The 22,965-nt window shown below is 37.4% G+C and overlaps 1 pseudogene; it reads left to right on the top strand.

The window, feature by feature from the left end:
• Positions 1–15,780: 15,780 nt before the first annotated feature.
• Positions 15,781–18,813, top strand: LOC142985964 (uncharacterized; annotated as a pseudogene).
• The last annotated feature ends 4,152 nt before the right edge of the window (positions 18,814–22,965 follow it).

Raw genomic sequence — 22,965 nt, 5'->3', positions numbered from 1 at the left:
CGACGACATGTCGCGACGCGTCGTAGGTACGTACGCGTACCACCACGTCTATGCGCTCACTAGTAGGTATGCAACGCTATCATTAGATAACAATCTTATGTATCGTTTATGGTATCGTAAGTAGGCCCGTATGTTACAATAGCTCATAGTAAAATTGTAAGTAGGTAGGTACCTACTTGGCTTACGTGAAATCAAACAATAATAGCAAAATGTAACCAATAATAAGAAAGTGCTAAAACAAATTGTTATCAATGTCTATCAACACGCAAATACCTGGTGTATGGCGAGAGTTTGAGTACCTTTGGATCCGGACGTACACGTGCAGAGCACGCCGTGCACTTCCACGTGCTTCACCATACATAACACATCAACATGTCTTCCTATTTACGAACACAACTTCACTTCGGAAACAATAACAACAAAAATAATAACAACAAAACCACTAACAACTCAAAACCGAAACAATAACAAGTAATAATAAACAACAGTTCACACACGACACGACGAATAGGACATAACGAACGACACCGGTGAAGAGCTTCCGTCTTCCGCGAGCGAATTGCTCGAACTATCAATCAAAGAGAGCCGCCGGCGCATCTCCGCTCACTAGCGCCGCACCTCGCCCGCGCCACCCGCTCCCTCCGCGCCGTCCGCGCGCGCGCCGCCGATTTGGTGACGAGCGACGAGTTAGGATCCCAGCGAGAGATTAGATTCAATAAAATATTGATGTGGCATTACTATTTTTACTTGTCACAGTTGTTACTGGTTGCATTGTAGTTTTATTCAAATACCAAATAACATTACAAACATTATTGATGTAAGTTTAAAATACTTTGATATTTATAACATAAAATCAGCTTAAAGTAAATAAAATAAACACGAAACGTTTATTTAATTAAACCATAAAAAATGTAGGTACATAACAATGATAACAATCAATATCCATTAATATTCTTATCAGAGAAACTAACTTATCATAATTCATAATCCCCGGAGAATTACTTAGCATCCATTTTGTCGCATCCCATCTATGTAACATCCACGCGCGGTCGCGGCGTCACGCGTCACTACGGCCATCTACTTTTCGAGTCGCACCGCGCTTGTAAAGTAATGAAGTATGAATGAGCGTGTAAATATCGAATAGAATTTTGCAAGAACAAATGGAACAAAGCGACAATACATGTTAAATTGTTTATTAGAGATTTTTATAGCGCTAAAGAATATCAATAGGATTTTTTGTCGTTCTGTATGTATTTGTACGTGTAATAATAAGATATCACACATTTTAAATCTTATGAATTTACCTTTTATCGGAGAGCGGGATAATTATGTAATTTTCATTTTTAACATAGAACAAATACTAAGTAACGCTGCATACTAGTGAGTGTGAGGTTGACAGCTGTGTGCGTAATCGTGTCTGTGTGGCGCGCGTAGGTACGCGGCGTGACGTCGAGCGTCGCGGCCGGCCGCCGCCGGCGCGGTGTCGTTGGCCGCGCGCGAACAGCTGATAGCGAATTTATACGTTGTTTTAATCCATTGCTGTTTTTGGTGAAAAACAGTAATATGACGGATTTTTTTTCATATTCATGTTGCATTGTATAGTATAAATGAAATAATACCGAAAAAAAATAAAAAAACGCATAAAAAATCGGAAAAATCAAGAAAAAAGCGATGAAAAATTTCAACGCCATAAGCACCAGAATCATGTCTAAAATCATTTTTATTGACCGCCTGTTACACCCTGTATAATGATTTAGTTGTTATAATGTAAGGAAACAAATTACAACAAATAAAAAATTACTGCATCGACTTTTCTCGCCTACCGCGAGTTACAGAGTCAATGAGTCACACCAATGATTTTTGTTATGAGCATATTTAAAAACTAGGTACTTCAAGGACAAAAAATATGTTTTTATTTTTTTCGTATCTTCAAAAATGACCGAGATATTAAACGTCAAAGTATGGCCTTCGCGCCAAACTCCGGTGAAGCGGCCGCACGGACATGTGACGTCATCTCGCGACACTGCTATTTCGTCAGTACTTGCCGATACCTACATAGGCTCGTTGCGCTCTCGCGGTTTCGCTTTAAATAATTTGTTTTGCTTATAGTGGACAAACAAAATGGTTAGAAAATATTGTATTGTTCCTATGTGTACTAACTCCAGTGAAAAAACACCCCAAAAATTGATTTTTTCTGTACCATTAGATAAAAATGTGCGAAAAAAGTGGTTAAAGGTTATGAAGAGAGCAGATCCTCTCACAGACACGAGTCACGTCCATTGTTGTGAAGATCATTTCGACGTAAATATTCTTTTGACAAAACTGTTTTATATTTTTGCAAAAGACACCTAATCTATAACTTAAAGCCAGGTTCAGATACTGTCAAGCGCAAATGTTAAATAGAAGTTTATTGCCTTTTGAACACTTCCTCAAGATCAAGATGCCATATCATGTTCATACCTACCTAGCAATGAACTTCTACTAAACAGTTGATACTATTTAATGAGCAGTTCAATGACCTCACAGGCGGCGGCGAGCCTAGCGCGGCGGTTGATTTGGCGTTGGTTTTTTGTTTTGAAAAAAAGAACCCATGTTTATTAAATCCAATAATAACAAATGTTTTAAAATGTTAGTTTAACTAAAAGTTCTCATTACACACCCAATCATATAAGACTACCTACCTACAGAGTAAATTTATGCGTTCGTATGATAGCCATCAACCTGACTAAAGTCAGAGGCAGGGGTGACATAATTTTTTTTTATAATATTATTTTAAAACTATGTTTTCCAAATTTACACTTGATAGGTACGTAACACTCATTATTTGTAATGCTAGTTGTAACAAACTTTCAATTTTATTGTTAACTACACACAAAAATATTATTAGTAGTATAAGAGTCCATAAAAATACCGACTGTTAAGGCTCCTGCCATAAAACTACGAAGACAATCGAGATAGAACACTGCGGACAAATTATCAACAGGCGCTTTGGTTGATTGCACAAAAATAATGTCGTCATGTCATTCTTACGCCATACGTCGAACTGTTAAAATCGTTTCCTAATAAATTATTGTTAACCGTTAAATCACTTTTATTCTGCATCATTATGTTCTGAAACATAAATTGGTGGCCCATGAGGGGAACAACAGCAAGAAATAGCGAGAAGGAAGAAGACCAATAGCGAAAAATACGTGCAAAACAGAACTTGCCACGCCGACGACATACATGTTACCGGGACACTAAAGTGGACCAAAGCAGCCACAGTTCCAGTGAACGAAGTTGCAACCAGAGACGCCTAAGGACCTGGATTGGACCAGTGGTGCAGCTAAAGCATCACGCCTGCGCAGCGGAATTCACCTAAAGATAAGTGTCGTCCTTCTTCCTATCTATCACAATCACCATTCAATACCCTAAAATAAACCTATTCCTTGCCATCTCCGCTATTCATAATCTTAATTCACTTGCGTAAAATCATTTCGTGCAGATTAATTAGTGATTTTTGCCTTTAATCTCAAGTATTTCATCATAATATTGTTTTTACAGTTACCCCCATATACAAAAATAAAAAGTTGAAATTTCAAGTTTCTCACGAAATTCGCCGAATATTCCAGATAAATTCAACTTCTAACAACGCGCTTCCCCGTGGTTCGGGTACGCATCCCGGTTCTGTGAGGCTCGAGCTGCCAGCAAACAGCTGAGCGCGGTCCGCGATTCCGGCTCAACGGTGACACCGAAACGAGGAGCGTGAGCGTTTAAATATTTATTCATACACCACGCGTAATATTTAAACAATTTTCATTTTTTTTTTAATTTCGTTTTTTTTTACAATATGTCCGCGGAAGATAAACGTTACAAAGAATTGTTCACTAAAAGGGTGTCCATCAAAGGACAAATTACAAAGTTTAAAAATTACGTGAAGGGTGTGTCTGATCAAGATTCCTTGGATGATATCCAGTTAACTGAACTGAGTTTGAAGCTAGCAAAATTTGAATCACTATCTGTGAGGTTCGATGACTTGCAGAATGAGATCGAGGTTCTTATTCCTGAAAATATTAAAGCTGAAATTGAAGAACGCGAAGTTATCGAAAGGGAAGTTGTAAGAAATATTGCCACTGCTAAGAAATTAATTGATACTTTTTCTTCCAAACAAGAATGTGATAGGCGAAATTCTTTACATAACACTTCCTGTTGTATAGAACAACATCCATTAGGTATGAAGTTGCCGCAAATTCAAATATCAAAATTCAATGGTTCATATTTCCGCTGGCTCGAGTTTAGAGATACATTTACAACTTTAATTCATAACAATGAGCGCATACCGCCAATTAGTAAATTCCACTATCTTTTATCATATTTAGAAGGTGATGCTGCTCGCATGCTTTCGAACCTTGAAGTGTCCAGCTCCAATTATACGGAAGCTTGGAACATTCTCAGTAGTCGTTTTAATAACAAAAGAACACTTATTACTAATCATTTAAATTCATTATTCAGTCTTAAACCGATACAACGCGAGTCTGAGCGATCCTTACGATTCCTGATTGACCACGTTACAAAAAAATTACGTGCTTTAGCTAATCTAGGTCAACCAACGGATAAATGGGATGTACTTATAATATATATGTTGTCTTCCAAGTTGGATAGTGTAACGTTGACGAAATGGGAAGAGCATCGCAAAACGTTAGAGGACGATGTAGCTACATTAGATCAATTTTACAAATTCTTGAGTGATAGAGCAGAGGTGATTGAGTCACTCAACCCTAATAAATATGATACATCTAAGCCTCCCATAACTCAAACTCGCTGCACACCTAATGGTCAAAGGTCAGGTCAAGGTACAAGTACAAAATCATTTATGAGTTCAAACCATGGCAAATACAAATCAAATAACTGCATAATTTGTAGTGATAGTCACAGAATATATGATTGCCCTACGTTCAAATCCAAAGGGATTGACGATAGGTTGCAAGATGTTCAAAAATACAAATTATGTTCAAATTGCCTACGGCAGGGACATTCAACTAATGACTGCCGATTAGGACCATGTCGTGAGTGTAAACGCAAGCATAATAGTTTACTCCACAGACCAGCATCAGTCAACCATCACATAGCTATAGATACACAAACAGAAAATGGCGAAACCATTGCCAACTATTCAAATCAGTACTCAAACCAAAAGGTTGTACTTCTATCCACTGCCGTAGTCGAGGCTCTGAATCCATTTAATCAGCAAAAGATTAAAGTTCGGGCACTTCTAGACTGTGGCAGCCAATCCTCGTTCCTGTCTGAGTCACTAAAGACCAGACTTCAATTACAATCAAATCCCATTGACGCCATAACAGTTATTGGGATAGGCAACGTAGCTTCAAATCAAGTAATCAATTCTTGTAATTTACAAATAAATTCTTTATGTACAAACTATAAAGCATCATTAACCTGTTTAGTTCTAAAAGAGTTAACTGGTCATTTACCAAAAACTCCAATCGATATTAAATCATTGGATCTGCCTAAGGGTATACAGCTAGCCGACCCTAAATTCTATCAACCAGCTCCGATTGACCTTCTGATCGGTGCCGATCTTATTTGGGACATATTAGGTAGTGAACAGCGTTCCTTAGGTACTCACAATAACACAAAACTAATAAATACACATTTAGGCTGGATCATCGCCGGTCCTATCAATTTAGTGAGTCCTCAAAAGAGCATTCATTGTAATCATACAATCATGTCAAGCTCGCAAAACGATAACATAGAAAATATGCTAACTAAATTCTGGGATTTCGAAGAAATTCCTAATAAACCCATTGTAAATTTTAATGATCAATATTGTGAAAACCATTTTGTGAAACACACTACTAGGGATCAATCCGGTAGATTTTGTGTACGATTGCCAATGAAGGACAATGCGGATTGTCTTGGTGACACATACAATTTGGCTAAGAAGCGATTTATTAATTTAGAAAAAAGGTTTAAAAGAAACCCATTATTAAAACTAGAATATTCAAAGTTCATTCACGAGTACGCGGACTTGGGTCATTTATCTATCAGTAATAACAACATAAATATCTGTACTGAACCAAGATATTACCTCTGTCATCATGCAGTTCTTAAGCAAGAAAGTGAATCCACAAAGTTGAGGGTAGTTTTTGACGGTTCGGCTCCATCCACATCTGGTTATTCATTAAATGACATATTACGAGTCGGTCCGAACATACAAGATACTTTATTTGCCATTTTATTGCGCGCTAGACAGTACAAATATCTAATCACCGGTGACATTGAAAAAATGTACCGGCAAGTATTAGTAAACGAATTAGATCGTAATTTGCAATTAATTTTGTGGAGGAATAACGAGTCACAGCCCATTCAAACGTTAACATTAAATACAGTTACTTATGGAACTGCCAGTGCCAGCTACCTGAGCACACGCTACTTGTGGCAACTAGGTGAAGAAGCTGATGACGAATTGATAAAAACTATAATACAACGGGATTTTTACGTTGATGACCTAATTACCGGAAGTAACGATTTAAATCAATTAAAGTATATACAACATGCCGTACTAAAATCATTAAAAAAAGGCTGTTTTAATCTACGAAAGTTAAAAAGTAATTGTCCACAAATATTCGACAATATTGATATCAACTCGCAAGATAAATTAATCTTCAGTGAGTCATCAAGTACTTTGGGTCTCGGATGGGTACCAACAAAGGATACCTTCCACTTCCCCATAAAACATATTATTCATGATAGTAAAACTGTAACTAAACGTTCTATTATGTCAAATGCATTTAAAATCTTTGATCCTTTAGGGCTTTTGAGTCCAATTGTTATTCAACCAAAAATCATTATACAAAAGTTATGGAAATTAAAGATTGATTGGGATCAGCCCATTCCAGAAACAATCGAAAAGGAATGGATACTTTTCACCAACAACATAACATGCTTAACCAATTTTCATATACCTAGTTTAGTATTATGTGATACACCAAAATATATAGAACTGCATTCATTTAGCGATGCCTCCAATGCGGCTATCGGAGCTTGTGTTTACATGAAATCAATAGGTCATAATAATGAGGTTACTGTCCGCTTACTTTGCGCTAAGTCCAAGGTCGCGCCAGTAAAACCTACCACTATTCCTCGCCTGGAACTAAGTGCTGCACTCCTAGCTGCTAGGTTAAGCAAGTGTGTGCTAGACTCACTATCATATAGTCCTAACAGGACTATTCACTGGTCCGATTCCAGCGTTGTACTTAGCTGGATAAATAGTGACTTAAACAAATTACAAACATTTGTACGCAATCGCGTTCATGAGATAACACAACTAACTAGCCCTAACGCTTGGAGGTATGTGCCAACAGACTCAAATCCGGCTGACTTAATCTCTCGAGGCGTAAATGCAGATAAATTAATAAATATGGATATATGGTGGTTAGGTCCTAGTTATTTATATAGGCATGAATCTGAATGGCCAGTACTCAAAGTCAACGAACCGCTAATATTACCCGAAGTAAAATCTCATTCCGTAGCAATTACCACTCCACTATTAGACTTTAACAAATATTCGTCATTCAATAAACTAAACAAATTGTTTGCTTACGTTCTCAGATTTATGTATAATATTAAAAACAAAAACAATAGGCGCTTAGGTGCGTTAACACCTGCCGAGTTGCGTGAGTCATTCTATGCATTGTGCCTTATCTCTCAACGTGAATCATTTCCTAATGAATACAATTTGTTGTCTAGCAATAAACAGCTAAGTCATAAGTGTAAAATGTTATCATTATCACCTTTCATAGATTCAAACTTATTAATTAGAGTTGGTGGACGTATAGATGCTTCTACTTATACTTATGAAAAAAGACATCCTATATTGTTACATGCATCACACAGACTCACAAAACTTTATTTCCATTATGAACATATAAATAATATGCACGCTGGTGCTCAATTATTGTTAGCGACTGTAAGAGAAACCGTGTGGCCAATCGATGGTCGTCGTCTCGCTAGGCGCACCGTAAACAACTGCGTCACGTGCCGGCGCTTGCGAGGCAAAACATTGCAAACTAAAATGGGTGATTTACCTGCTTCACGTATTAATCCAGGCTTTCCATTCACATCCGTTGGTCTAGATTTTGCTGGCCCTTTCTTTATAGTCAATCGTAAGGGTCGTGGGAGTCGTATCACGAAATGTTATTTATGCCTATTTGTATGCCTACGATATAAATGCGTGCATTTAGAGGCTGTAAGTGACTTGTCGAAAGACGCCTTTATCATGACAATAAGGCGATTTGTCGCTAGAAGAGGCAAGCCAACAGAAATATATAGCGACAATGGTCGAAACTTTGTTGCTGCAGCCAAAGAATTAGGATCATTAATTAACCAAAATCAAGATTCTCTGATTGATTTTGCAAGTCAGCAAGGCATCAAATTCATGTTCATCCCAACCTACGCTCCTCATTTCGGCGGTATCTGGGAAGCCGGAATCAAATCCGCTAAATACCATTTGAAACGTATTATTGGAAATAGTCATTTAACATTTGAAGAAATTTCCACTCTGTTTGCGCAAGTGGAGGCGGTTTTGAATAGTCGTCCCTTGTGCCCACTCTCACCCAGTCCTGACGACCTCCTTCCTCTTTCCCCAGGACACTTCATCATCGGGAGACCGCTTACTGCACTACCAGCACCACCGCTGTTGGAACACAAAGAGAGCAGCCTCCAACGATACCAACGTCTAGAAAAAATCCGACAGCATTTCTGGCAACGCTGGCAAAAGGAATATGTGGCAGAACTGCAACAGCGCACAAAATGGCGTACCAGTACGTCTAAGTTGAATGTTGGTGATATGGTACTATTAGCCGAAGATAATACATCTCCCTTACAATGGCGACTTGGGCGAGTACTACGTCTGTTCCCGGGTCCTGACGGCATCGCGAGGGTAGCAGATGTCAACACCATCAGGGGCTGCGTGCGCCGTCCCTTCGTGCGGCTATGTCCTCTACCTACAGCAGAAGAACTGCAAAACTAGTTGAAAATACTTTTCAACGGGGGGAGCATGTTAAGGCTCCTGCCATAAAACTACGAAGACAATCGAGATAGAACACTGCGGACAAATTATCAACAGGCGCTTTGGTTGATTGCACAAAAATAATGTCGTCATGTCATTCTTACGCCATACGTCGAACTGTTAAAATCGTTTCCTAATAAATTATTGTTAACCGAGTTACCACGGCGTAGCAACCCCTTTCTGCCGACGTTGCAGCCGTGCATCAGCATACGCTATTCTAATATTGTTAACGCATCATTTTAATTGTTATTCATTATATTCAATTCCTAATTAGTCTTGTATCAGTTCTCGAAGAATAAACATTGTATTTTTTATAAATAAATATTTTTTTAATTAAATTGCCGACCGCAATAACTTAACTGGCGCAGTCGGTAGGATCGCGGCACGCTTATCTCGAATACATCTCTTTGGGAAAGCTGTGACGGTTCTCAAATCGTACTCTCGCGATCCGTAAAGAACTTACGCGCGGTCGGGCACCTGGTAGCAGAGACTCTGGCGCTATAGAGGAGCTGCTGCTGCTGACAAGGCTCCACAGGAGATGCAGAGAACGCTTTGGTAAGTACTCTCGTATTATTCAAGTGCTCCTTGCTCTATTTCCTGTGTTAATATTATTATAACATATTTTTACATTGTGTGTGTCTGTCTATAAGCTAGAATCGCGCTAGGCATTCCATATAAGTAATACCTTAGTTTATTATCTAAAGTTATAAAACATAATTTTATAAATAGATATTAAATCGACGCATATACGTGCTTGAACGAAATCATTCAATACAGTGTAACCGTACACCCCTATTGTTCTCGCGCTAGCCATTGGCATTGTCTTGATTTAAAGTAAAAATGTCTTTGAAGGATTGTGATAATGGTCATTTTAAAATACTCACAGGCTTGATGCCTAAGTATGACGGCAATCCAAAACGATTGAATTATTATATTAGAGAGGTAGAAAACATACTGTGCTTACTGGATGAGGCAGATCGTGCACACCCGGCACTTATATGTCTAATTAAGAGTAGGTTAAGCGGGACAGCTATCGACGCGGTCGCGTATGATGAAAACTTATGTAATTGGGAGTTAATCAAGTGTGCTTTGATACGACGTCTTAGGGAGCCGCGTAACGAAATCCAAGTGATGCAAGAATTGACGCGCACTAGGAAACAGAGGAATGAAGACGCCGAAACTTTCGGTAAACGGCTTAGAGATCTTTTAGAAACGCTGTACTCTGTAGGCGAGCACACTAATAAGGCATATTATGAGAAGATGGTTATAGAACAATATGTTAATCAGTTAGACTTCCAAATATCAATTAATGTTAAAATTCTTAGGCCGGAGACGCTTGAACTTGCGATAATAGCAGCTAGACAGGAAGAAAGCAGGCTTGCATACAATAGATCTGTATTTAATAATCCATCCACATCTCAAGTTAAACCAAAGGAGTTACCTAAGATAAATAATAACAATAACGTACCTTTCCGTAATTTTGGTCAACCGAGGCCGCATCCAAACTTTAATAATCCTTCTACTAGCTCTCAGAACCCCTACGGTTCACAACAAGCTACTAAACAGTATCCGCAATGGGGGCAACCATGGCATAACAAACCTGGATCAGGTAATTTTAGGCCAAACGTCTCTAGGAATAATTCAGGCAATTTTAGAGGACAGCAGAACATCCCAAAACAACAGGTAAACCCTCCACAGCATGTATCAGATGTTACCATGCGAACTGCGACCAAACCTGCACCACCACACTTCGCAACCCAAGAGCTGTTCTACACACCGAGTCATCTCGACCAGATGCAGCCGTACTATGACGAAGGTGAGTGCTATGATTATAATTACTCCAATGCAGATCACGCAGACGCTGAGCCATGTAACAACGACTTAGAGGTAAATGACGATCAGGGTTTTCTCTCGGAACTGGATCAACACGACCAGAGCTAATAAAAATTAACTACCAATATAAGGACCACTTACCTTATATTGAGTTACCAGAATTCAATGGCAAGTTTCTCATAGATACAGGTGCTAGTCGATCCTCTATAGCATCTGATGTTATTTTTGGCACTGAATTTGAAAATTGTATAGCAATAGAACCATTTCAAATAATTACAGCTCACGGTACATCTAGACACGATAAAGTAGTATACCTTCCGTTGCCATCAGCTTTTAACTGTAACTTAACACATAAATTTTTAATGTTAGATGTCGATCCAAAATACAAAGGTCTTATAGGATGTGATCTACTAAAACTACTTAACTGTAGTATTGATCTTAACAATAACATCTTACATACATCTAATGCCGATATACCCATTAATTTTAGTTATCCCGTTCAAAAGATTAGAATCGAACCCAACTGTGAAAAAATTATTGCCGTTAAAACACATTACACAGACGGTCAATACTTACATGATGACTTTTACTGGTCAGATGGTCTAGTCTCACCGGCAGCGATCGTTAACGTAGCTAATGGTTCATTTAAAACATCTATTATAAATTTTAGTGACGAAAAGAAATATATACCTAATAAATCATTAATTACTTTAGAAACTTACCTAGAACCTGAAACAGAAAATACATATAAATTAAATAACATACAGACTAGTAATATAAATAAAGAACTATGTAATAATCTTAATAAAATACGTACCTCACATATGAATGAAGAAGAGAAGCGGGAAATCACTAGATTGTGTTATCAGTACAGAGATTTATTTTATTCAGAGAATTTACCACTAACCTTCACACATGCCGTTAAACACGAACTTCGTCTTACAGATAATAATCCTATTTTTGTACGTAGTTATAGACAAGCCCCACAACAGCGTAATGAAATTCGTAAACAAGTAGATAAGCTTTTAGAACAGGGAATAATTAGAGAAAGCATATCTCCTTGGTCATGCCCCGTGCATATCGTGCCTAAAAAGGCCGACGCTTCTGGGAAAGTCAAATGGAGACTTGTAATAGATTATAGGCGGTTAAATGATCGTATAGTCGAAGATAAGTACCCTTTACCTAACATTCATGATATCCTGGATAGAGTAGGACGTGCACAATATTTTACCACCCTAGATTTGGCCAGTGGGTACCACCAAGTGGAAATGCACCCCAATGATATCGAGAAAACAGCATTTACAACTGAAAGAGGACATTACGAATTCCTCAGAATGCCTTTTGGCTTAAAAAATGCACCAAGTACTTTTCAACGCTTAATGGATCATATCTTAAGAGGGTTAGATAACGTATATACGTACTTAGATGACATTATTATTATATCTACCAGCCTCCAGCAGCATATAGAAAGGCTCAAGCAAGTATTCGATAGATTTAGAACCCACAACTTAAAAATACAGCTAGATAAATCCGAATTCATAAAAAAACATGTAAACTTTTTAGGTCACGAATTAACAGATGAAGGACTGAAGCCTAACAAAGATAAAATCAAAGCCGTTCTTAATTTTCCGTTGCCAAATACTCAGAAAGATATTAAATCATTTTTAGGTCTAGTTGGATACTACAGAAAGTTTATCAGAGATTTTGCCAAACTTACCAAACCAATGACAGTATGTCTTAAGAAAAATCATAAGGTAGTCCACTCTCTAGAGTTTATAGAAGCTTTCAATAAATGTAAACAGATTTTGACTAATGCCCCGATACTACAGTACCCTAACTTTGATGAACCATTTATTTTAACAACGGACGCTTCAGATATAGCTTTAGGCGCAGTTTTGTCTCAGGGTATCGTTGGTTCCGATAAACCTGTTGCGTTTGCATCCCGTACACTATCTGATACCGAATCTCGTTACTCCACCATAGAGAAAGAATTACTGGCAATAGTTTGGGCAATCAAGTACTTCAGGCCTTATCTTTACGGAAGAAGGTTCACTATATATACGGACCATAGGCCTCTTCAATGGTTAATGTCATTAAAAGACCCAAATTCAAAATTAACTCGTTGGCGTTTGAAACTTGCGGAATATGATTATAACGTTGTATATAAAAAGGGCCTTCAGAACACAAACGCGGACGCCTTATCTCGCGTTAAAATTTTTCACCATAGTTTGGACTCTTTAGCTGTAAACTTAGATGATAACGAGGATGATGAAATTATCAATAGAATATTCGATAATGCACGACGGGAAGCTGAAAATCAACCGAGTGATAACCAAGATATAAATATTCCACCTGAAATTCCAAGTATCCCCGAATCTCAAGTAGGAACTGCATCAGATAGTATGAGCGTTGTGTCCCAACATCAGGACATGATATCTACTAATCACACGCAACCAGATAACGAAAATCAAGGCATTCCTATAATAACTGATGCAATAGACCGACAACTTAAGCAATTTCATGTTAGGTCAGCACCAGGTTCCACGTACAGGGTAGATAATAGATCCACAAGCACAAGAATCGTTATTAAAGATGTTTTTATTCCAATCAATAATACAGAGACTGAGATAATTCGATTTTTAAAAAGAACACACCGTAGCTGATAGAGTTTTCCATTGTTATTTCCATAGTGACGATTTATATTACGCATTTTCTAGAGTTTACACTACAATATTTAATAACCGTGGCCCAAAATTGATAAGATGTACTTCACGCGTTACGTTAGTAGAAAATAGATCTGAGCAAAACGAAATTATAAAGAAATATCACGAAGGCAAAACAATACATCGTGGTATTCAGGAAACATACAAACAAATTCACCGCAATTATCATTGGCAAAATATGTTACTCACAATACAAACTTACATCAATCAATGTGATATTTGTTTAAAGGCAAAGTATGAAAGGAACCCGTTAAAGCCTCATTTAGCCCTTACTGATACACCTACAAAACCTATGGAGCATTTATTTATGGACCTATATTCAACAGGCGGAGCAACTTTTCTTACTATCATCGATAATTTCTCTAAATTCGCCCAAGCAGTCCCTTTAAGTGCAAGTAGTAGCGTACATATAGCAGAATCACTAATTAAAGTATTTTCAGTATTAGGTCTACCATGCAAAATAACTACAGACTCAGATAGTAAATTCGATAATGATGTTATAAAAGAGATATGTGCATTACATAATATCAACATTCATTTCACAACGCCCTATAATCCCAATTCGAATACACCGATTGAACGTTTTCATTCCACCATAGCAGAAATAATTCGTATACAACGAATGACCAACAAAGATGACCCCATACAGTCCATAATGACATATTCAGTCATAGCGTACAATAATGCGATACACTCAGCTACAGGTTACACACCTCATGAATTACTATTTGGCCACACAAACTCTCGAAACCCATTAGAATTGTATTACCCAAAAGAATATTACCAAGATTATGTTATCAAACACCGCACGAACGCTGAAGCCGTTCAAGAATGTGTTTCAGCTTATATGTCTAAAAATAAGGAACAGGTCATAGCTAAAAGGAACCAGGCAGCTGAAGAAATCAAATTCAAGGTAGGTGAAACCGTTTATAAACAGGTAGCCAAGACAGCACGCAGTGACAAAACGAAACCAGTTTTCAAGGGACCTTATAAGATCATTCACTTACACCCGAACAACATTGCCGAGATTATAGGTAACCACCCTAACTCTAAGTCAATTAGGGTGCACTTTAAGTTACTACGTAGGCCTCATTTTGTTGCAGGACCCTCGTCGCAGGAGCCATCGTGCTCTACGCATCAGCCACCGTGAACATAAAACCCATAGATAACGGAAATGGCATAGTTCTGTTAAAAGAAGGACAGCTGTTTAAACAAGATAATTACTTTAGTTTAGCTTGTACTTATAATATAACTAGTTTACGTCTTACATCTATGAATTTAATGTCATTGTATGCAAGTACTCGATCTGCTGAAGGTCATTCTTTTGGAGAGTTACATAAGACTTACAAAGATCAAATTAAATACAACCTTAATCTCATTAATAAAAAATTACAATTTTTAACACCCCAAATTAGAAAGAAACGTGGTATAATTAATGGTTTAGGTTCAATAGTCAAAGCCATTACAGGTAATCTTGACAGCGAAGATGCAATTAAATTCGAAAACGAAATAAGTAACCTTAACAATAAAATTAACTATATTCAGCGCTCTCAGAAAAGATCTTTAGTATTAGCAGAAAACGCAGTAGACGAATTTAGTAATCAGTTAAGTAAGTTAGATGAAAACCAGAAACATTTAGCAGAATCTCTTAAAAATATAACCAGAGACAGCAATAGTATTAAAAACCATTTACATTTCTTAGATGTATACGTACAGATAGATTTTAGTTTACAGATAGTTTTAGATAGGTTAATGATTTTAGAAGATGCGATAACATTTGCTCGTTTAGGTACCATGCATCCCAGTATTATAAGCTCACAAAACCTCATAACCGAATTAAATAAATTACATAGATTATACAATCTTAAAGCAGTAGCTGACATAAATATAAGTAACATACATATCTTAGAAAAATCTATAACTGTCAAAGCATATAGTACAACACACTCAATAAATTTTATTCTTGAAATCCCTTCAATATCTCCCAATGTATATGATTTAATTCACCTATATTCCATTCCTGATAAAAATAACCTTACTATTATTCCAAAATCCAAATACCTTGCACTTGGTAACGATGAGTACACTTACCTGGAGCAAAACTGCGAGCCGTTGACTGACGACACCCAGCTCTGCAAAACTCTGGAAACAAAAAGAATGGATAACACCCAAGACTGCGTTGTATCTCTCGTGCAACACAGAGCAGCCAACTGTACCCGTGCTAAGATGAACCTCGCCGACGGAAAGATACAGAAGATCGGAGACAGCAGCTGGTTGGCAGTGCTGAAAGAAGAACAAGTCATAAGAACAGAATGCAATTCCAAAACAGACTACAGCCGAGCAGTCGGAGTCATCCTTATCTCGCTGACGGAAGATTGCAAGATCTATATTAAGAATACAACTCTCATCTCGCACACCAGTACAATAGCCATCAACGAAGTCATCCCATTGCCTAAGCAACAATCAAAACCAGAAGAAACAGTACAGTATGAACTAAAATTAGAGGAGATATCCCTGGACAACATCCATCAACTCATCAACAGAGCAAACGACATATCTTCAAGTAATGATGAGGAATGGCCATTGATAGCTGCAACACCAAGCTGGACAACGTTGCTGCTTTACGCCCTATTGATAGCGGCGGCGTTATGGAAGCTGTATAAATGGAAAGCTGCAGCGGACTCGCAAGCCATGAGCATCAAGTCGACGAAGGACTTGGAAGGTAGCGAGGACGCTACCGGAAGCAGTTCCTGCTTCCGTCTTAAGGAGGGAGGAGTTACCACGGCGTAGCAACCCCTTTCTGCCGACGTTGCAGCCGTGCATCAGCATACGCTATTCTAATATTGTTAACGCATCATTTTAATTGTTATTCATTATATTCAATTCCTAATTAGTCTTGTATCAGTTCTCGAAGAATAAACATTGTATTTTTTATAAATAAATATTTTTTTAATTAAATTGCCGACCGCAATAACTTAACTACCGTTAAATCACTTTTATTCTGCATCATTATGTTCTGAAACACCGACTTTTGGTAGGTTATCCGACTGTCCTTTTACAAAACCTTCTTCCATCGCGCTTTATTAATACAATTAGAATAATATCCTAATCAATTTATAACACAGACTCTTTAAATATTAAATGCAAATCACCTTTCAAATCAAAACTCCGCATCACCCGCAGTCGAACAAGCGTGTCTGTCGCGACGTGACGTCAGCGCATAGCGCGCGAAGCAACACAAATTTAAAAAAGCAGTGAAACTTTATAACGCTGTAACTTCGGTAATTTTGACCCGATTTTGATAAAACAAAAACTATAATTATCAGCATAAGTACACAAATTAAATGCAGTATGTTTAATAGTCATATTTTGATGTGCTGGTGTGACTCATTTGGACAGATTTTTCGTATTTAGTACGTGTCATTTAATAATTTTTCTATTTGAATTTTAATTCATATTAAGTACCTAGTTTAAGTGTTGATTTTTTAATTTTTACCTGAAGTAATCCTTAATTTAACATGCTTATTATATACTAGCTGACCCGCGCAACTTCGCTTGCGTCACGTAAGAGAGAATGGGTCAACATTTTTCCCGTTTTTGTAACATTTTCCACTGGTACTCTGTTCCTATTAGTAGTAGCGTAATGATATATAGCCTATAACCTTCCTCGATAAATGGACTATCTAACACTGAAAGAAATTTTCAACTCGGACCAGTGGTTCCTGAGATTAGCGCGTTCAAACAAACAAACAATCAAAAAAACAAACAAATTCTTCAGCTTTATAATATTAGTATGTAGTAACCTGTGAAGCAATCTTTTCCTTACGCCAACTTCAGGAAAAGAGCCGTGAGCAGGGTCAGCCAATGCTTCTGGCTTTTGTTGACCTAGAAAAAGCTTTTGACAGTGTTCCTCGTGAAGCGTTATGGGAAATATTACTAAAAATAGGATGCCCAGAAAAATTTGTAAGACTAATACGACTCTTTCATGACAACATGAGTTGCTGCGTAGCGGTCAACGGCAACCAAACAGAGTATTTTCGGGGTCACCTGTGGCGTTAAACAAGGCTGTGTTCTTGCGCCTACTCTGTTTGCACTTTACTTTGCGGTGGTAGTCCGAGATTGCATAGCATAGCATTGCGAACGGTCGGGAAGCTATTTAATTTGGACAGACTACGGGCTCGCACTAAGGTTTCTTATGACTTAGTCACAGAAATTATGTACGCCGATGACTTGTGTTTTGTAACGGACTCCCCAACGTCTCTACAAACATTAATGACCAGTCTCGACCAGGCATGTGGAAGATTTGGGCTTAGGATCAATGCGAAGAAGACAGAAGTGATGGCCACAGGTTCTTACCACGGACCTTTACAGATCTGTCTTGGTCAAGATGTCCTTCAATCTGTAGACAAATTTAAGTACTTAGGCAGCACACTCACAGCGAAGTGTGACCTGGATGCTGAAATAAACGCACGAATTGGTGCTGCATCGGCAACTTTCGGCAAACTACGCCACAAGGTGTTCCAGTCACACGATCTTAAGATCAGTACCAAAATCTCTGTCTATCGAGCTATAGTCCTGCCTAATCTCTTGTACTCATCAGAAGCTTGGTGCATGTACCGAAAACACATACGCGCTCTCGACCGGTTCCATATGCAATGCCTTCGGAACATAATGGGTATTCAGTGGTCTGATCGCATCAGAAACACAGAAGTTTTGCGACGCGCTAACACCTGCGGTATCGAAGCGTATCTGATGCGACGACAGCTGCGTTGGTGCGGTCATGTGTTTCGAATGCCCGAAGCAAGGGTTGCTAAGCGCATCTTTTACAGTGAGCTTAAAGAAGGCCAGCGCAAGCAAGGCGGACAGCTCCTGCGATACAAAGATGGGCTAAAAAGGCACATGAAAAGATGTGATATCGACCCTTCTAGTTGGGAGTCGCTGGCTGGTAACCGGTCGGAATGGAGGTCTCTCGTTAAGCGGAAAACCTACGCTTTCGAGGACCAACGAAAGGAGAACCTTGATCGAACAAGAGACGCACTAAAAGCCAGACCACCCATGGCTATAACTTATAACTACTGCGGTGGAGTCCTGACGTGTCCACGTTGTGACCGCACATTCGTAGCCAAGATTGGTTACGCCAGTCACCTCCGAGCTCATCAAAGAGAGGATGAACGTGGAGCTCCGCAGTAACGAGCAAAGTCCACAATAATTGCAGTCGCTGTCGCCGAAATCGGCTAGGACCAATATAATATAATATATATATATTAGTATAGATTTAATGGCATAATGACATAAAACATTTTTTTTCACATAACTTAATTATTGCTTGTTTCATTTTACACCAATGAAGCAAATAAAATTGTAAGTAATACATTTCAGTAAAAAACAGAAAATTTTAATATATTATGTTTGTGTAAGTTTCGGTTTCGGCCGAAACTGAGATCAGAACCGAAAGTTCGGTTTCGGTTTCGGTTTAAAAATCAGTTTCGGTCGGACTCTACTTTTCGAAGTTATGTGTGTAATAGGAATAATTGTCGCATGCTCCAACGGTGAAGGAAAACATCGTGAGGAAACCTTGCATGCCTAAAATTTGTTTAATACATTTATTGAGGGCATGCAAAGTTCCCAACCCGCACTTGGCCAGCGTGGTGGACTCAAGGCCTAACCCCTTCCTCATTACGGTTAAATTTATTAATGATAAACGGAATTTAGCCACTGCGTTATTCTACTTGCTGCGAATTCGATTTGTACCCGATTTCGTTAGCAAAGCGATTATTATCATTAAATATTTGTTAAAGTAAACAACTAATGGACATATTTACTTAGTCGGGTCGTAAGTTCTGTCACATTTTTATTCACACATTTATATATTAAAAGATACGTAATAAAACATGGATTCTTATTTTAATTACTATTATTCAAAATGAGCTCCGCGATTTTGTACACAATCCTTTAAACTGCGCGGCCAGTCGTCTACAGCAATACGCACGAGGTCCATGTCTATATCGGCGGCTGCTTTGATCAAGGATGCCATGAGTGACTCTACATTAGGATGGCGTGTTGAGCAGGCCTTTTCCTCTAAGTGTTGCCATATTTTGTAATCCAACGGATTTAAGTTTGGACTAGAGGAGGGCCAGTCTTCGTGCCGGATGAAGTCAATTTCGCGCGCCGCTAGCCAGTCTTGCGTGCTTTTCGCTCTATGAGCTGGTGCAGAATCTTGCTGGAATACCCAGGGTCTGTTATTGAACACTGATTGAGAAACTGATTCCACAACGTTCGCTAGGACTGTATTTTGATACACAATCGCGTTTGTTTTTACGCCTTTCTCACAAAAATGTACCTCAGTTAAGCCCAAATATGAGATTCCTAGCCAAACCATGAGTGAGGGTGGAAAATGTCCTCGCTGGACACGCGAAATACGCTTGCTGGCCTCTTCACTGCTGTGGGCGTACACCTTATCATTTTGTTTATCTCTCCTCCACGGTAAAATTTTTTTCGTCCGAAAAGAGAATTTGACGATGCTTTTTTCCCGCGTACCGCTTCAACAAAACGCGGTATCTCTTCAGTTTCATGTCCATTAGACGCGCATCTACGCGATGTCCTGTTTTTCTGCGATAGGCTCGTAGCCCTAGGTCTTCATTCAACACCCTTTTGACCGTGGTTCTGCTTAACCCCATTTGAAGGGCCAACAGTTTCTGCTTGCGTATGGGATTTCTTTGGATTCGCGCCTTCACAGCTTTTATCACTGCTAGCGTCCTAACAGAGCGAGGGCGACCACTTCTTTTTCTATCTTCCAAACTTGAGTCCTCATTATAACGTTTGATGGTACGATAAATGAATCTTTTGGTTAAATTCAATTTTTTTTGTATATCAAAAATCTGAGTTGGCGCGTAACCACATCGATGTAGCGCGATAACCGCGACACGGTCTTCTTTACGCGTCAACTCCATATTTAAAAATACGCCAAATATGAAAATGACACATTCTTATTTTCGCAAAAGATTCAAAATTCAAAATTAAGAAACATTTTTGTGGCCAGCATTCCATAATTGAAAAGTTTTTATTGTGTGACAGAACTTATGACCTGACTAGGTAGTATTTTGCTATTTATTTTGTTAAGAAATGGCTCATTCTTATTTGTATTCTGTTTATAAAATTGTATTGTATTTTTAATTGTAAAATTCAAGTTATTTAGATTATCTAGTCTACCAATAATTTGCATTTGTAACATACTAAAGATAACTATGGCCTAACTATTGTATATTGGTATTAAAATCGGCTAGTGAATATTGATTTATTGTAGTACTTTAAATTATTTATTTCCATTTTACGAAAATTCTAAGAAAAATTACTTGGAAATTATTATTTTGCATGTCAATGCGTAATTAAAGTATTAAAATTTGTCATTCGTCTTAACATATTACATTTTATATTTTTGCATCAACTGTATACCTCATTGATCATGTTCGTAAGTTAATATAAATATTTTTCTGGTTTATAATCGAGCAATAAGTATGTATAAATGCAGCTAAGAGATCAGTAATGACCAATGTCGAGTATTAGGTGCAGCGCAGACGGCACACTTTTTGTGCGATCGAGTCTGTGTACTAATGTGGTAAAGTCTATTAAAAACTTAAACTTACCGTATTTTGTTTTTTCTTTAGACTCATACATGTCCAAACAGGAGCGGAATAAACAATACAGCACACTTCATCCCACATTTTTCTTTTTAAATGTCTATCATGATATTCTGCAGACTCGATCGCACACAAAAAGTGTGCCGTCTGCGCTGCACCTTATATACGTCGGTCTTCGATCAAAATAACGTTTGGCTGTAGCTGTCAACTGTCACTTGGGGCGTTTTGAAGCTCGATTGAAATACGGGACAGAAAAAGTCAAAAATATTATTTATAACAGAGTTATGTACTGAAATATTATGTTTTTCGCTATTAATACACATACATCTATCAAATAAAAGTCAATTTCAAAACTTGTCTACAAGCCTATTACTTCTAATGATATAACTATCAATTAAAGAATTAGTTTTTATAACATAAATATGTCAAATTTAAATTATTACATAAGTAATATTCTTTTATTCCTCAAATAATACCTATTAATTGAATATTTTCTTTATTTTTTTATTTGTATTTATTATTTATATGAATTCGAAAAATACAAATAAGAAAAAAAAAATTCAATTTTAAAAATAAAAATTTACTTTGAAAATTATAAGTAACTAGCCGACTCGCGCAACTTCGCTTGCGTCACATAAGAGAATCATAATTTTCCCTGTTTTTGTAACATTTTTCACTGGTACTCTGCTCCTATTGGTCGTAGCGTGATGATATATAGCCTATAGCCTTCCTCGATAAATGGGCTATCTAACACTGAAAGAATTTTTCAAACCGGACCAGTAGTTCCCGAGATTAGCGCGTTCAAACAAACAAACAAACAAACAAACGAACAATCAAACAAACAAACTCTTCAGCTTTATAATATTAAACTCTTCAGCTTTATAATATTAGTATAGATTTATTTTCCATTTTTGATCCCTCAACTAACTTATTTAATCTTTCTTTAAATTGAATTAGAACTATATCGATGCCCCCAAGCAATAAGTCGGTAATCGAAAAATCTAAATTTTACAGGAGAAAAGATTTACTGATTTTATTAAATATCTTTTGAACGAGTAGGACTATTGCTGTCATTGATGTGTTAACAGAAAGCTAATTTTTGGCGGAATATAACAATGGCATTAAAATTAAATGCCTTTTATTAAATACCTTGTAATTGATAAAAATAAATAATACCAAAAAAATATCATATAAAAGATCACAGTTAAAGTTTTTACGGGGTTATTGCTGTAATTTTACCCCAAGAATAACTCGTAACTTCATATTATGGACTTCTACGGCGTTATTTTTTTTCGTTAGGCTGATGCGTAACATACGTTTACGGAGTTATTGCCGGTAACATCCAATCATTGCAAATTTGGTATTGATAAATAACATCATTATTATGAGGAAAATTAGAATAACATTGTTATTGTTACCAATTGATACCGACTTTTTTAAATAATAAAAATGTCATTGTAGAAGGCGGAAAAGATTAAAAAAAAACAATGATTTCTATTACAATATAAGTAATATTTAATAAAATCACAATTATATTTGGCACTTTAAATAAACTAACATTTCTTTCTAAAAAGGGTAGTATTTAAACGAGTGACTGTAAATTAAAGTTTTAAGTGTTAAAAATAATTAATTTACGGTATAGTATTACTAAAAGCGACTAACTGCGAGCGACGAGATATTAGCAGAACAGCAACTTACAAACATT

This window comes from Anticarsia gemmatalis, chromosome W (assembly GCF_050436995.1).
Source record: "Anticarsia gemmatalis isolate Benzon Research Colony breed Stoneville strain chromosome W, ilAntGemm2 primary, whole genome shotgun sequence".
Classification (NCBI taxonomy): domain Eukaryota; kingdom Metazoa; phylum Arthropoda; class Insecta; order Lepidoptera; family Erebidae; genus Anticarsia; species Anticarsia gemmatalis.
This window is presented reverse-complemented; position numbering and strand designations above follow the sequence as displayed.